The 13,848-nt window shown below is 50.3% G+C and overlaps 1 protein-coding gene across 1 annotated transcript in view; it reads left to right on the top strand.

Annotated features, from left to right (window-relative positions):
* Positions 1-13,848, top strand: part of LOC126523488 (sphingomyelin phosphodiesterase-like) — a 124,248-nt gene that overhangs the window by 23,057 nt on the left and 87,343 nt on the right. The gene's annotated exons all lie outside the window — the stretch shown is intronic.

The raw sequence follows: 13,848 nt of genomic DNA on the forward strand, positions 1-13,848 counted from the left end.
CGATAAACACATCTTGATCTGCCATGCTATAGCAAAATGCACACATTACGCTTGTAACCCCCAGAGGAAGGCTGATTTAGCTGTTCATATGACATAACTCTGACACGCCAACTCATATTAGCAAATGCACAGGCATGTCCAAAACAATAAGCGCATGCAAAGCGCCCCTGCAATTGTAATTCCACACAGCAGCCGTTATATTCGATGCCGATGCGTAACTAGCTGCTCGACAATTCACCGAGTTCGTAGACATAAGCATCCTTTCAGTTTCGCACCGTGCACGAAAACCGCAACAGGAGACAAAACCAGACCTATAATCACACCATTTCAACATGAGCAAAAACAGTTCAGTCTTAGGAATAAACACTGCGAGAGCGATTTAGTGCGCGACGGCGACGAGCGACGGCTTCGAGCGACAAAACGGGCCGTCGCTTGAACAGGTGGCTCGGTTCTGGAAATCTAGAAATCGTCGCTCGTCGCCCAGAAGTGCTATGAGCGACTAGCCAATAGCGCGAAGCCGGAACTGGATGTACATACATACATCGCTCAAATACTACCGATTGTCGCGCGGAACGAGCAAATGATTCAATTTTTATACGTGCAAGGATAAGAACGTACTGCAAGACCTCCGGAAATATTTTATGCTACTTTTTATAGTAAAATACATCAACGTAAATTACTAAAGCACGCGTCACGCGTGACTGCAGCCCTCATGCCGGCAACACCGGGGAGGCGTCGCTCAAAATCGTCGCTCGCACGGAGTACGACTTGTAGGCGACGAGCGAATGCGACAGCCATCTCCGTCGCGTCGCTTGTAGCTGCCGCGCGCAAGATCGCTTATATGGGGTTTATACTTTTTTCAGCATAAAACATGGATTCCTCATGCGTTTTCAGTAAGTTCAAGATAACGCGCCCAACTGACCTCTTGCAGCATGCAGCTGAATGCCTGCGGCAATGTTTCTAACTAGCACAGGTGCTGCACGTAACTTCAGTGGTCGCAGATTCCCCCTGCGCGAGACACCGTCAAGCGCGCGGTTTATTTATAAAAAAAAAGCATGCTGCCAGCAAAATGACGCCTTCTGTTATGTGATTCCTTAGTTCAACAGCGTTCCGTACACAGTAGACTGCCAAACTGAATAAATTCAAACACACAAAACGCACGCTAATCACGCTCCGCATAGGCTCGGAATCACGGGCTGGTGAACTAACCATTTTAAGCGTCCTCTCGCCTGGTGTCTTATTGAACATACCATAGTTCTGGCAGCGTTTGCGATTTTTAAAGCTCTTACGGACAACGGCAAAGTGATAAAATCACATGCGGTTATCGCGACGACTGGCTTTTTCGATTGACATCGAGAGACAGCGCGTACGCCTAGTCCTTTGTCAATCGCGTCGGCTAAGCGCAGCGACGACTTCCTGGCGATAGCATGACATATACGGAGAATGTGCACCTAAGTTAGAATTCACTTACCGTGGAGGATTTGTTGTTATATCCAAGGCATGACGAACGACTGTCGTGTTTTCGTGGCGACGCGAGATGGCAGACACACGATCTCCCTCGGCTGGCCTTTGCTCGCTCGGCTAGCCTTTGCTCTCTGGTGCTGTGTTGCTCCGCGATCTTGAGCGCGCGCGCGCGCGGTGGAGCCACTCCGAGTGAAAAAGTAGAGCGCTCGCTACGCGTTCCTTTGAACTGCGGCGGCCTGTTCTCTTAGAAGCAGAACGATGTGTTCTTTGCTCAGCGTGCATGAATGATACATTTCCATGTTCGGGGCCAGCCACCTACAGTTGAAGCAGAAGATTACGCTACGTTTTGTTTTCTATTGCCGCAAGAGTCTCTCTTTTCTATTGTCGCAAGAGTCTTTTCACTCTCTCTCTCTGAAGGGGAGAGTGAAAAGCACATTTCACTCTCTCCTTGGTGACAGAGTGAACAATGCATTTCACTCTCCTCGACATTTTGCGAGAGTAAAACGACGCTTTGAAGAGTGAACCGGCAGCTTCACTCCTGCGATACCCTTCCTAGTTTTTAGAGTGTGGTGACGGTGAAGAACACAGTAGCAATACTGTGAAAGACAAAACTAACTTTTATTGGGCGAACCTGTGCCTACAAAAAGAGGCTACACTTATAGCACAACGATAGCGGCGAACACGGTCGGCGATCGTCGAAAATTTGATCAACGGGTCAAGCGCGTCGGCTTTTATACATCAATCGTTGAATTTTCCAGACTAATCGTTGGGACCCGCGTGCCTTCCACAAAGTTCTGCATCACTCGCGTCAGGCGATGAAATCAGACAACATAAGGTTCGGCGACAATAGACAGCGAATAGAAGCATCGATAACTTTCCAGAAACCTCGGATGCATGCAGGCGCGTCCCGCGCTGCGCGGTAACATTTTTGAGGCGGCGAAACGTGGTCGCTCGATAAAGGTAAGTACACGTGTCATTACCCCCCTCTTAAAAAGCATCGACCCGATGCTGCAAACAAACGAAAGTAATAAAGAAAAGCACTGGCAGCAAAGAAAACAACAAAATAAGGAAGTTCGTCAGCGTCCGTAAAAGGGTTTAAGGCGCACCACGTGGACCACTTCAGATCGTGCGCGGCGCCGCTGTGAATGCGAAATGCCGTCTGGCACGACCTCATAGTCCAGTGCGCCAATACCTCGGATGACCTTGTGGGGTCCAAAATAGCGTCGCAGTAGTTTCTCACTCAGTCCTCGTCGGCGTATCGGGGTCCATATCCAAACACGGCTGCCGGGCTAGTACTCGACGAAGCGTCGTCGGAGGTTGTAGCGTCGGCTGTCAGTCCTCTGTTGGTTCTTGATCCGCAGGCGGGCAAGCTGTCGGGCTTCTTCGGCGCGCTGGAGATATGTAGCGACGTCAAGATTATCCTCGTCAGTGACGTGCGGCAGCATGGCGTCTAGCGTCGTCGTCGGGTTCCTGGCGTATACTAGCTTGAACGGCGCGATCTGTGTTGTTTTTTGCACCGCCGTGTTGTAAGCGAATGTTACGTATGGCAGGACGGCATTCCAGGTCTTGTGTTCGACGTCGACGTACATTGCTAGCATGTCGGCGAGGGTCCTATTCAGCCGCTCCGTAAGACCATTCGTCTGCGGGTGGTAGGCCGTTGTCCTCCTGTGGCTTGTATGGCTGTACTGTAGAATGGCTTGGGTGAGCTCTGCTGTAAAAGCCGTTCCTCTGTCGGTGATGAGGACTTCTGGAGCACCATGTCGCAGCAGGATGTTCTCGACGAAAAATTTCGCCACTTCGGCTGCGGTGCCTTTCGGTAAAGCTTTAGTTTCAGCGAAGCGGGTAAGATAGTCCGTCGCCACGACGATCCACTTATTTCCGGAAGTTGATGTCGGAAACGGTCCCAGCAAGTCCATCCCGATCTGCTGAAAAGGGCGGTAAGGAGGCTTGATCGGCTGTAGTAATCCCGCTGGCCTTGTCGGTGGTGTCTTGCGTCGTTGACAGTCTCGACATGTCTTGACGTAACGGGCGACATCGGCGGTTAGGCGCGGCCAGTAATACCGTTCTTGTATCCTCGATAGCGTCCGGGCGAAACCGAGGTGCCCAGCTGTCGGATCGTCATGTAGGGCGTGCAATACTTCTGGACGCAGCGCCGTCGGAACAAAAAGGTAGTTAACGCTGACTGGTGAGAAGTTCTTCTTCACGAGTAGGTTGTTTTGAAGCCTGAACGAAGACAATCCACGCTTAAATGCCCTAGAGACAGCGTCGATGTGCCCTTCCAAATAATCGACGAAGCCTTTTAGCTTCGGGTGGAGGAGGAGGAGGAAAAAACTTTATTCTTGTCCTGTACAAGGTGTTGCCACCCGCCTGGCTAGTCCCATGTTGGGACCGGGAGGTCAAGCCTCCTAGCCCTATCACGGGCGTACTGGACAGCCAGGACTTGAGGGATATGATCTGGAGATCTTATCATTCCTAAAAACCGATTCCGGGAAATGCCAGAGCCGAGCGACCCACACTCCCAGAGCATATGTTCAAGCGTGCATATCTCCTTTTTGCATGCTTTGCATATAATATTCATGTCTGCAATGTCATACCATTCCTTTATTTGTGCAGGTGAATAATAAGACTCTGTTTGTAATTGCCTAAGTGTAACTGCTTGTGCTCTGTTTAGTCTATAGTGAGGGGGTGGAAACTCCCTCCTTCCCATGTAGTAATGTTTTGTAATTTCATTGTATGTAATGAGGGTATCTCTCTGTAAGTTCTCCAATCCAGCAGAATCAAAACCATATGTAGAAGCGGCCCGGTCTGTAAGGTCGCGGGCGACGCTGTTGGCCGATTCATTTGGATTGACAGGAATACCATCAAGTGAACCAAGGTGCGCCGGGAACCAATAAATGAAACGCGTAACATTTGTTTGCCTTTTGTTAATTATTTTCGCAGCCTGTGGGGCAATTTTTCCCCTATTGAAAGCTCTAATAGCTGTTTTCGAGTCGCTATAAATTTCTGTAAATCTATCGTCTGTTAGTGCCAATGCAATGGCAACTTGTTCAGCGACTTCAGGTTTGCTAGTGTAGACCGTGGCGCAGTTGGTGCAATTGCCCTGATGATCCACTACTGCCGCCGCGAACTTAGTTCGATCGTTGTAAGCAGCCGTATCAACAAAGCAGGCTCCTCTGCCCCCTTTATCCATTTTCTTGATTAACGCCCTGGCTCGCGCAACTCTCCTGTTGATGTTATGTTTTGGGTGCATATTCCTGGGTAGCGGTGCGACAATTATGTTGTCTGCGAATTCTTGATTAACTTTAGTGTACTGTGCTGGATCCGTAATCGGGTTGATCATAATCTTGTCCAGGATTGATCTTCCCGTGCTGGTTGTAGATAGTCTCGCTATTTGTGATGTTTCTTGAGCCTCCGCGATCTCCATGGTCGTGTTGTGTATTCCTAACTTGAGCAATTTTGCAGTGCTGGTTCGAATTGGGAGCCCCAATGCGCTTTTAACAACTTTCTTGATCGCTGAGTCCAGCTCCTTGAGTTGAACCTGCGTCCAGTTGTACATGGCAGCGGCGTATGAAATATGACAGAGCACGAAAGAGTTGATTAACCTGATGAGGTTATCTTCTTTCATGCCCTTGTGTCTTCCTGCCAGGCGTCTGATCATCCTGCACGCGTTATCCGTTTTAAGGGTGATTTTCTTGATCTCCGTATGGTTTCCACCGTTTGCGTCAATGAAAAAGCCTAGTACCCTGATCACGTTGACTCTGGGTATATTGGCACCATTTTCTGTATGTAGGTGTATATTGCTTTCCGATAGAGGTTTCCAGCCCTTAGGCCTGCCCCCTTTTTCACGTCTATAAAGTAGCAACTCCGATTTATGGGGGGAGCACCTGAGTCCAGTGGGTCTCAGGTATTCTTCCACCGTCTTGATCGCTTCAGTCAGTGCGTCCTGTATCTGCCCTTCACTGCCACCAGCACACCATACAGTGAGATCATCAGCATAAATGGTATGGTCAATGCCCTTAATGTTGCCCAGCTTTCTGGACAGACCAATCATGCACAGGTTGAAAAGGACGGGAGAGATCACCGATCCTTGGGGGGTTCCTCGATCTCCGAGCTGAACCACTTCCGAGTTTGTGTCTCCGACCTTTATCATCGCCGTGCGTGCTTCAAGAAAGGATTTGATGTATTTAAACACCCTCAACCCGAGTCCAATATCTTCTATTGTTTTGAGGATGTACTCATGCTTGATGCTGTCGAACGCTTTTTCCAAGTCTAATCCCAGTATGGCCTTAGTATTTCTAGAATATCCGTCGAGTATGTGGTGTTTAATTTGCTTCATGGCATCCTGCGTGGAAAGTGCGGACCTAAAACCCAGCATGTTGTGGGTGTATATATTATTATCCTCTAAGTGGTCCTTTAGCCTGTTAAGGATTGCGTGTTCAGCGACCTTCCCCACGCATGATGCAAGTGATATTGGCCTTAAGTTGTCCAAGCTTGGAGGTTTACCCGGTTTCGGTATTAGTATAGCTTGTGAAGTTTTCCATTCTTCTGGCACTTCGCCTGAGATCCATGCTTCATTGATGAAGTCTGTCAGCGATTCAATTGACGGCTCATCGAGATTGCTAAGTGATCTGTTTGTTACTCCATCAGGACCGGGGGCTGACTTTAGATTTAGTTCACTTAACACCCTCCGCATTTCGGATGTGCTTAAGGGTTGGTCGAGTTCAGGTTGAGCGGCTCCCCTGTATTCTGATTGAAGTGGCTGGTCCTGCTCATTTCTAACTGGTAGGTATTTGTCAATTAGTTGTTTGGTTACTGTTTCGATGGGCTGTGTCTCTGGTTGGATTTAGTGCCTTTTTCATCCAGCAGATGCTTGATCAAGTTCCACGCCTTGCCGTTCCTTATTTGCCCATCGATTGACTCACAAAACTCGTCCCACTGTTGCTGGCAGAGGGTGTTACAGTATTGTTCGATTTGTTTATTAAGTTCTGCGATTCTTTTTCTCAGTCTACGATTTAGTCTTTGGGCCCGCCACCTTCGGGCTATGGCTTCCTTGGCTTCTATTAAGTGGGCAAGTTTCGAGTCCATTGCCTCTACATTAGTGTCTGTAACAATTCTTTTGGACGCTGTTTTAATGTCCCTTCTGATGCCCTCACACCAGTCTCTGAGATTGAGTTTGGTGGCTTCTTTTCCGCTTTGGGCTCTTAACTTACGAAAAAGGTCCCAATCTACGACCTCGAATTCTCGAGTTCGGCCTATCTCTACTTCCAGTTTGACTTCTATTACGTAATGATCGCTGCCAAAATTCATGTTTGTGTTAGTCCATGAAACATGCTCTGTGTTCTTAATGAACGTAAGGTCAGGTGTGGTGTCTCTGCAGGCAGAATCGCCAACCTTGTAGGATGTGCCTTATCCGTGATTAAGACCAGGTCTAGCTCATCCGCGTGGTTCCACAGATTCCTGCCCTTGGTATTCGTCGTAACGTAGCCCCATAGCTCGTGGGCTGCGTTGAAGTCTCCTAATATAATCAGAGGTCTACTTCCAGCTAGATTAGTAGCCTTTTCGAATAATCTCTTGAAGTGTTGTTTCTGGTGTTTCGGATCGCTGTAGATGTTGAGTACGAATAAGCAATTGTTCCTTTGATTTTTGTGTGAAGTTGGTACTACAACCTCAACCATGAGGTACTCTAGGTTTTTGTCTACGATGCCTAATTCATGTGGGATGTGTGTAAGCTGCTTATTTACAAGCACGTACAGGCCCCTACCGAAGGTTTGACACTCTATGGCTCTGTATCCAGTGAGTGTTACATATGCATATCCTGTCTCTTGAAGTGCGATAATATCCGGTTTAGACTGAAGTGACCTAAGGTATTGCTGGATGATGTTACGTTTGTTATTGTACCCCCCGCAATTCCGCTGCCATATTCGAAATTCCTTCTTATTATGAGCCATATTGTATATTCATCTCCCCCACCTGGGGAGTTAGTGTAGCTCTGAGGAATGACGACCCGCATTGTTCCCTTAAGTCCATTGACATAGTCATCATGTCCAGGGTTTTGATTCTTTCGCCAAAAGCTTTCAGTCCCTCCTTAGGGTCATTCAGTGCCGTCTGTATTTGGCCTACATTCATTGTTAACTGTGAGACACTGTCCATAAGCATCTGCATGTTGTCTTTGAAAGACGCCAGCGCTTGTTTGACTTCCTCCATCTGTGTTTCAGTGTTCTTGAGCTTACTTTCAACAGCCCTACGCTTGGCTGACATGGGTCCCTCACTAGCAGGCGCGGGGACTGGGGCTTCCTTGCGTGTATTAGTGCTATCTTTGTTTTCTGCTTGTTTAGCCTCGCTTAAGAGTTTCCTTATTGCCGTCATCTCTCTAATCATGTTCTGATTCATTTCCTTTAGTTCTGCATTCTCTTGCTTGAGTCTTTCTATTTCACGATCCTTACTTTGCTCTGGGGGTGGGTCACAAAGCATGGCACTTACCGGATCGGTACGCGCGTCGTCGGCCCAGATAAGTCTTGTCTTATTGGTGTCCCGTTGAGGAGGCGTCTTGTCCGCTATGGCTGTTCCCTTGACTTTGTCGGCCCACGTGGATCCGTTGCTTCCTTCCCCGGGTTTCGATGCAGCCTGTTGACTCCGATCTCTTGATCCGGATGGCGCCCTGGAATGGGATCTGGATCTGGGTCGGGATCTGGACACGCTTCTTCCCCTGGAGCGCGAGCGACTGCGGGACCTGGACCTGCCACGGGACCTTGATCTTGGCTGCGGGTCGTTATTGTCCTTGTTGATGTTGGTTGCTAGTGCTCTTTCGTTTCTCCGTTTTCTGACCACATATGGAGTTGTATAGCGCTGCTTACACATTTTGTCCGCCGTTGGGTGTGGGCCACCACACAGTTCACACCTGGGTTGGCACTGATGTTTGTCAGACGGATTCACTGCACCACAGCCTCGGCATATTCTCTCTTGCGGAGACGGGCACACGTCAGCTCTGTGACCGAGCCGACCGCAAGCGTAGCATACGTCGACTTGTTTCCTGTATAGTGAGCGCCTTACAAGGACCGGGCCGTATCTGACGAAATTCGGAACCTTCTGTCCAACAAAGGCGATGATTACCGTACCGGTATTCTTGATTCTTTTAACGGAGAGAGCCAAAGGGTTTCTTGAGTTTACTATGTTCTTCTCCAGCTCCGTCAGGCCATCTGCTAAGTCAACGTTCCTTATCACTCCCTTGCACGTGTTGTGAGGTGCAGCCTCATATGCATTGATCTCGAAGCTGCATCCATCCAGGTTAATTGACCTTATTCTCACATATTTCTCAGCATTCTCTCGTTGAGGCGTACTGGCCACAATTATGTTTTGGCTGACGTTCGGGCATATTATGTCTGATGCAATGTGGTCCGAGCTTAGACCAGCTGCTTCAACGATGGTTTTACCTATCTTGGTGGAGCCAATCTTGCTTATATTGAGGCTGCCGCGTGGTCGGAGTATGACTTTAAAGTGATCTTTCGGCAAGTATGGCATTCGGGACGCCCTGGCGACCCTGTTCTTGACTCGACTGCCGTTCTCGTATGTTCTAGGCGACGTAGCCATATGAGGCCTAGCTCCAGTTGAATTTCCGCTAACAGCGGATCTGGTCAAAATTAGCCTAGAAACTGCTGCCTGCCATCCGTACTCTTCGGTGCACTCGTCGGGAGGTAGTTCCTCCCCTTCCATCATGACTTGCATGTCTGACTCGCCTCCAATTGCCACACTCAGGCAGCACCTGGCCTAGCGCGGCGGCGATGGTGCTGGCTCAAAAAGTCTCTTAAGATGCGAATAGTTGACCCACCGTAGAAATCCTGGTGTCGCCGTGATCCTCTCGATGCTGCTTAGCGAAGTCTTCCGCGCTTATTGTTCCAAGGAAGGCGTCGTCATCCTTGTCATCTTGCGGAGGCGGGTCGACGGTGGCGCGTGATAGGCAATCGGCATCTGAGTGTTTTCGTCCGGTCTTGTAGGTTAGTGATGTCGTATTCTTGTAGTCTGAGGCTCCACCACGTCAGCCGTCCTGAAGGGTCCTTTAGGTTAGCTAGCCAACACAAGGCGTGATGGTGGCTGACCACTTTGCATGGCCTCCCATATAGGTAAGGGCGGAATTTCGCTGTAGCCCAAACGATGGCGAGGCATTCCTTTTCGGTTGTAGAATAATTGCCTTCCGCTTTTGACAATTACCGGCTAGCATAAGCTATCACGTGTTCATGTCCATCTTTTCTCTGGACTAGGACGGCACCGAGGCCTAGGCTACTGGCGTCAGTGTGGATTTCGGTATCGACGTGCTCGTCGAAGTGCGCAAGTACGAGCGGCGACTGCATGCGTCGTTTGAGTTCTTGAAATGCGTCGGCCTGTGGCGTTTCCCACTTGAACTCGACGTCACATTTAGTTAGTTGTGTCAGCGGCGCTGCAATGCGGGAAAAGTCCTTGACAAATCGCCTGTAGTAGGCATACATGCCAAGAAATCTACGCACTGCCTTATTTTCGATGGGCTGCGGGAACTTTGCGATGGCAGCTGTCTTCTGCGGGTCGGGGCGGACTCCAGACTCGCTGATGATATGGCCCAGGAACAGAAGCTCATCGTAAGCGAAGCGGCACTTTTCTGGCTTCAGAGTGAGCCTGATGACTTGATGGCCTCTAGTACTGTCGCAAGCCGCTTAAGGTGATCGTCGAAATTTCCGGCGAAGACGACGACGTCATCCAAGTAAATAAGACAGGTCTGCCACTTCGATCCTGCTAAAACCGTGTCCATCACGCGCTGGAACGTTGCAGGCGCCGAGAACAGTCTAAATGGCATAACCTTGAACTCATAGAGGCCGTTTGGCGTGATGAAGGCGGTCTTTTCGCGATCCCTTTCGTCTACTTCTATTTGCCAATAGCCAGACTTGAGGTCCATCGATGAGAAGTATTTAGCATTGCAGAGCCGATCCAATGCGTCGTCTATCCTTGGGAGGGGGTATACGTCTTTCTTCGTGATTTTGTTCAGTCGACGATAATCGACGCAGAAACGTAGGGTTCAGTCCTTTTTCTTCACTAAAACAACTGGAGACGCCCACGGCCTTTTCGACGGCTGGATGATGTCGTCGCGCAGCATTTCGTCGACTTGTTGTCTTACAGCTTCGCGTTCTCGCGTCGAAACTCGGTAAGGGTTCTGGCTTAGTGGTCGAGCGCACTCTTCGGTTATTATGCGATGCTTTGCAACTGGCGTTTGTGGAATCGTCAATGACGTCGAAAAGCAGTCTTTGTATCGTCGGAGAAGACTTCTGATCTGTTGCTGCTTACTCATGTTCTGAACTGTTGCTGCTTACTTATGTTGAAGTCTGGTTCGGGGACTATGCTCATCGGGGTAGATGCGATAGAATCCGAGAGGACAAAGGCATTGCTGGTTTCTCCAATTTCCTCGATGTACGGGATTGTCGTGCCCTTGCTGATATGCTTGAACTCTTGGCTGAAGTTGGTTAGCATAACTTCCGATTTCCCTCCGTGGAGTCGAGCGATCCCTCTTGCGACGCAAATTTCACGGTCGAACAGTAAACGCTGGTCGCCTTTGATGACGCCTTCTACGTCAGCGGGTGTTTCGGTGCTGACCGAAATAATAATGCTGCAGCGCAGCGGGATGCTCACTTGATCTTCGAGCACCCTGAAGGCGTGGTGACTGCGAGAGCTCTCCGGCGGTATCGCTTGATCTTCCGACAGCGTTATCGATTTTGACCTCAGGTTTATGATTGCGCCGTGTTGGTTCAGGAAGTCCATGCCGAGAATGACGTCTCGTGAACAATGTTGGAGGATTACGAAGGTGGCAGGGTAAGTCCGGTCATGAACGGTAATTCTTGCCATGCAGATTCCAGTCGGCGTAATGAGGTGTCCTCCAGCGGTTCGAATTTCATGGCCTTCCCATGCAGTTTTAACTTTCTTCAAGTGGGCGGCGATGTGTCCGCTCGTGACGGAGTAATCGGCCCCTGTGTCGACTAAGGCGGTGACTGCGTGGCCGTCGAGAAGCACGTCGAGGTCGGTGGTTCTTTGTCTGGCGTTGCAGTTAGGTCTTAGCGTCGGATCACGGTTGCGTCGTGTTGAACTGAAGTTGCAACGCCGCGTCGTGAAATGGTCTTTCGTCGATGTAGTCTTGGCTTCCTGACTTTGTCGGGACGGCGGCGTGTCGTTGTTATGTCGTCGAGATGGTCACTTCGTCGGCGGCGGAGGATCTTCGTCAGTTCGACGAACAGCAACCGCACCTCCATCGGTTGCTGCTTTTAGTTTTCCCCATATGGGCTCGCAGAGCGGCCCCGGGCTGGGCCGGTGCATGGTCGGCGCTGCGGCGACAGGTAGCGGCCTGGTGACGGCGAACGGGACGGTCGTTGAGGGTTCCACTAAGTGGCGGCGAGGTAGTCGGCGATATCGCGAGGTCGTTCGCCAATCTATGGTCGCAGCGCGTTAACAGCGAACCCTCGGAGTCCCATCTCCCGGTATGGGCATCGGCGGTAGATGTGCCCGGCTTCTCCGCAGTGATAGCAAAGCGGACGGTGGTCGGGGGCGCGCCAAACGTCAGTCTTCCTTGGAACGCCGCGTGAGGTGACGGCTTGGCGTGCTGGCGGTGGGGGTGGTGGGGGACGACGGAACTGTGTCGTCACTGGGCCCTGCCGTGCGCCCGGAGAGGGAACGTGACGGCGGGCTACAGCAGCGTATGTCATCGCTTGCGGCTGAGGCTGCGGCGATTCAGGGCCTACTCCTAGTTGCTGTTGGAGTTCCTCACGTACGGCGTCGGCAATCGAAGCCACTTGAGGCTGTGATGAAGGCAACAGCTTCTGTAGTTCCTACCGCTCGGATAGTCTCGCGCAGGTCGTCGGTGGCCAGTGACGCAACTCCGGCGTAGTTTGTCGAGTTCGTGCAGTGGCTGAATTGCCGGTTCCGCATTTCCAGTGTCTTCTCGATGCTACGGTCTTCTGTGGGCTTCGTACCATTCCGGCAAAACGTTCCTCCTTTACACCACGCATCAGTAAGCGGACTTTCTTCTCGGACATTGCCGGGTCGGCGTGGCGGAATAGGCGGGTCATTTCTTCTGTAAAGATCGCGGTGGTTTCATTAGGCAGCTGCACTCGGGTTTCAAGTAGTGCTTGGGCTCGTTCTCGGCGTACGACGCTTGTGAATGTCTGCAGGAAGCAGCTTCGGAACAGGTCCCACGTCGTTAAGGTGGCTTCTCGCTTCTCGAACCACGTCCTGGCAGCGTCTTCCAATGCGAAGAAGACATGTCGCAATTTGTCATGGCTGTTCCAGATGTTAAATGCAGCGACCCTGTAATACGTCTCAAGCCAGGTTTTCGGGTCCTCGAATGTTGAACCGTGGAACGTCGGAGGCTCCCTGGGCACAACGGGGGACGCTGGGGCTGCCATTGTGGTTGCCTTGGCCCCAATCTTCTTGGTCTTCTCAGGTAGAAGTGCGTGCTCCGGGGGCAGCTGTTGAAGACGGCGGCTTGCTCGATGGTCCGGGACTACGTTGGTGTTCTCTTTGCGGTCCGGGCTGGGATCACGGCTTGTCGGGGGCGTCCCTTACGTGAACGAAAAGCACCTCCAGCAGATGTCACGTGGTGGTGACATTGAAGAACACAGTAGCAATACTATGAAAGACAAGACTAACTTTTATTGGGCGAACCTTTCCCCACAAAAACAGGCTACACTTATAGCACAACGATAGCGGCGAACACGGTCGGCGATCGTCGAAAATTTGATCAACGGGTCAAGCGCGTCGGCTTTTATACATCAATCGTCGAATGTTCCAGACTAATCGTTGGGACCAGCGTGCCTTCCACAAAGTTCTACACCATTCGCGTCAGGCGATGAAATCAGATAACATAAGGTTCGGCGACAATAGTCAGCGAATAGAAGCATTGATAACTTTCCAGAAACTTCAGATGCATGCAGGAGCATCCCGCGCTGTGCGGTAACATTTGTGAGGCGGCGAAACGTGGTCGCTCGATAAAGATAAGTACACGTGTCAATATACAGCTTGTTGTACTAAACAGTCAAATGAGGCTGCTTTCCTTGCCAAATTCGTACAAGTTAGTGCTGACAACTCTAGTTGCCTTGCAAATATCTTCACTTACAGGGACACCAGTCGTTTAGAGGCGGTATTTTAAAGGAAAGAATCGTTTGCCTTAGTTTAGACGTTAAGAAATCTGTCAATAACTGGCCGGGTCTTCTCAGGTAGGAGACGACCAAGTGTGTGTGCTTAGGAAATGAGGTCATTGCTCTTATTTAGTTTAAGGCCTGACGCTTAATTTAAAGCCGGACTAATTTTCTCTTCTGACTGGCCGAAGTTTCAGCAGCGCCATCTGCTGCCCATTAAATGTTAATTTTTTCTGGAGAT

The sequence above is a fragment of the Dermacentor andersoni genome, chromosome 6 (genome assembly GCF_023375885.2).
Source record: "Dermacentor andersoni chromosome 6, qqDerAnde1_hic_scaffold, whole genome shotgun sequence".
In the NCBI taxonomy this organism is placed as follows: Eukaryota; Metazoa; Arthropoda; class Arachnida; order Ixodida; family Ixodidae; genus Dermacentor; species Dermacentor andersoni.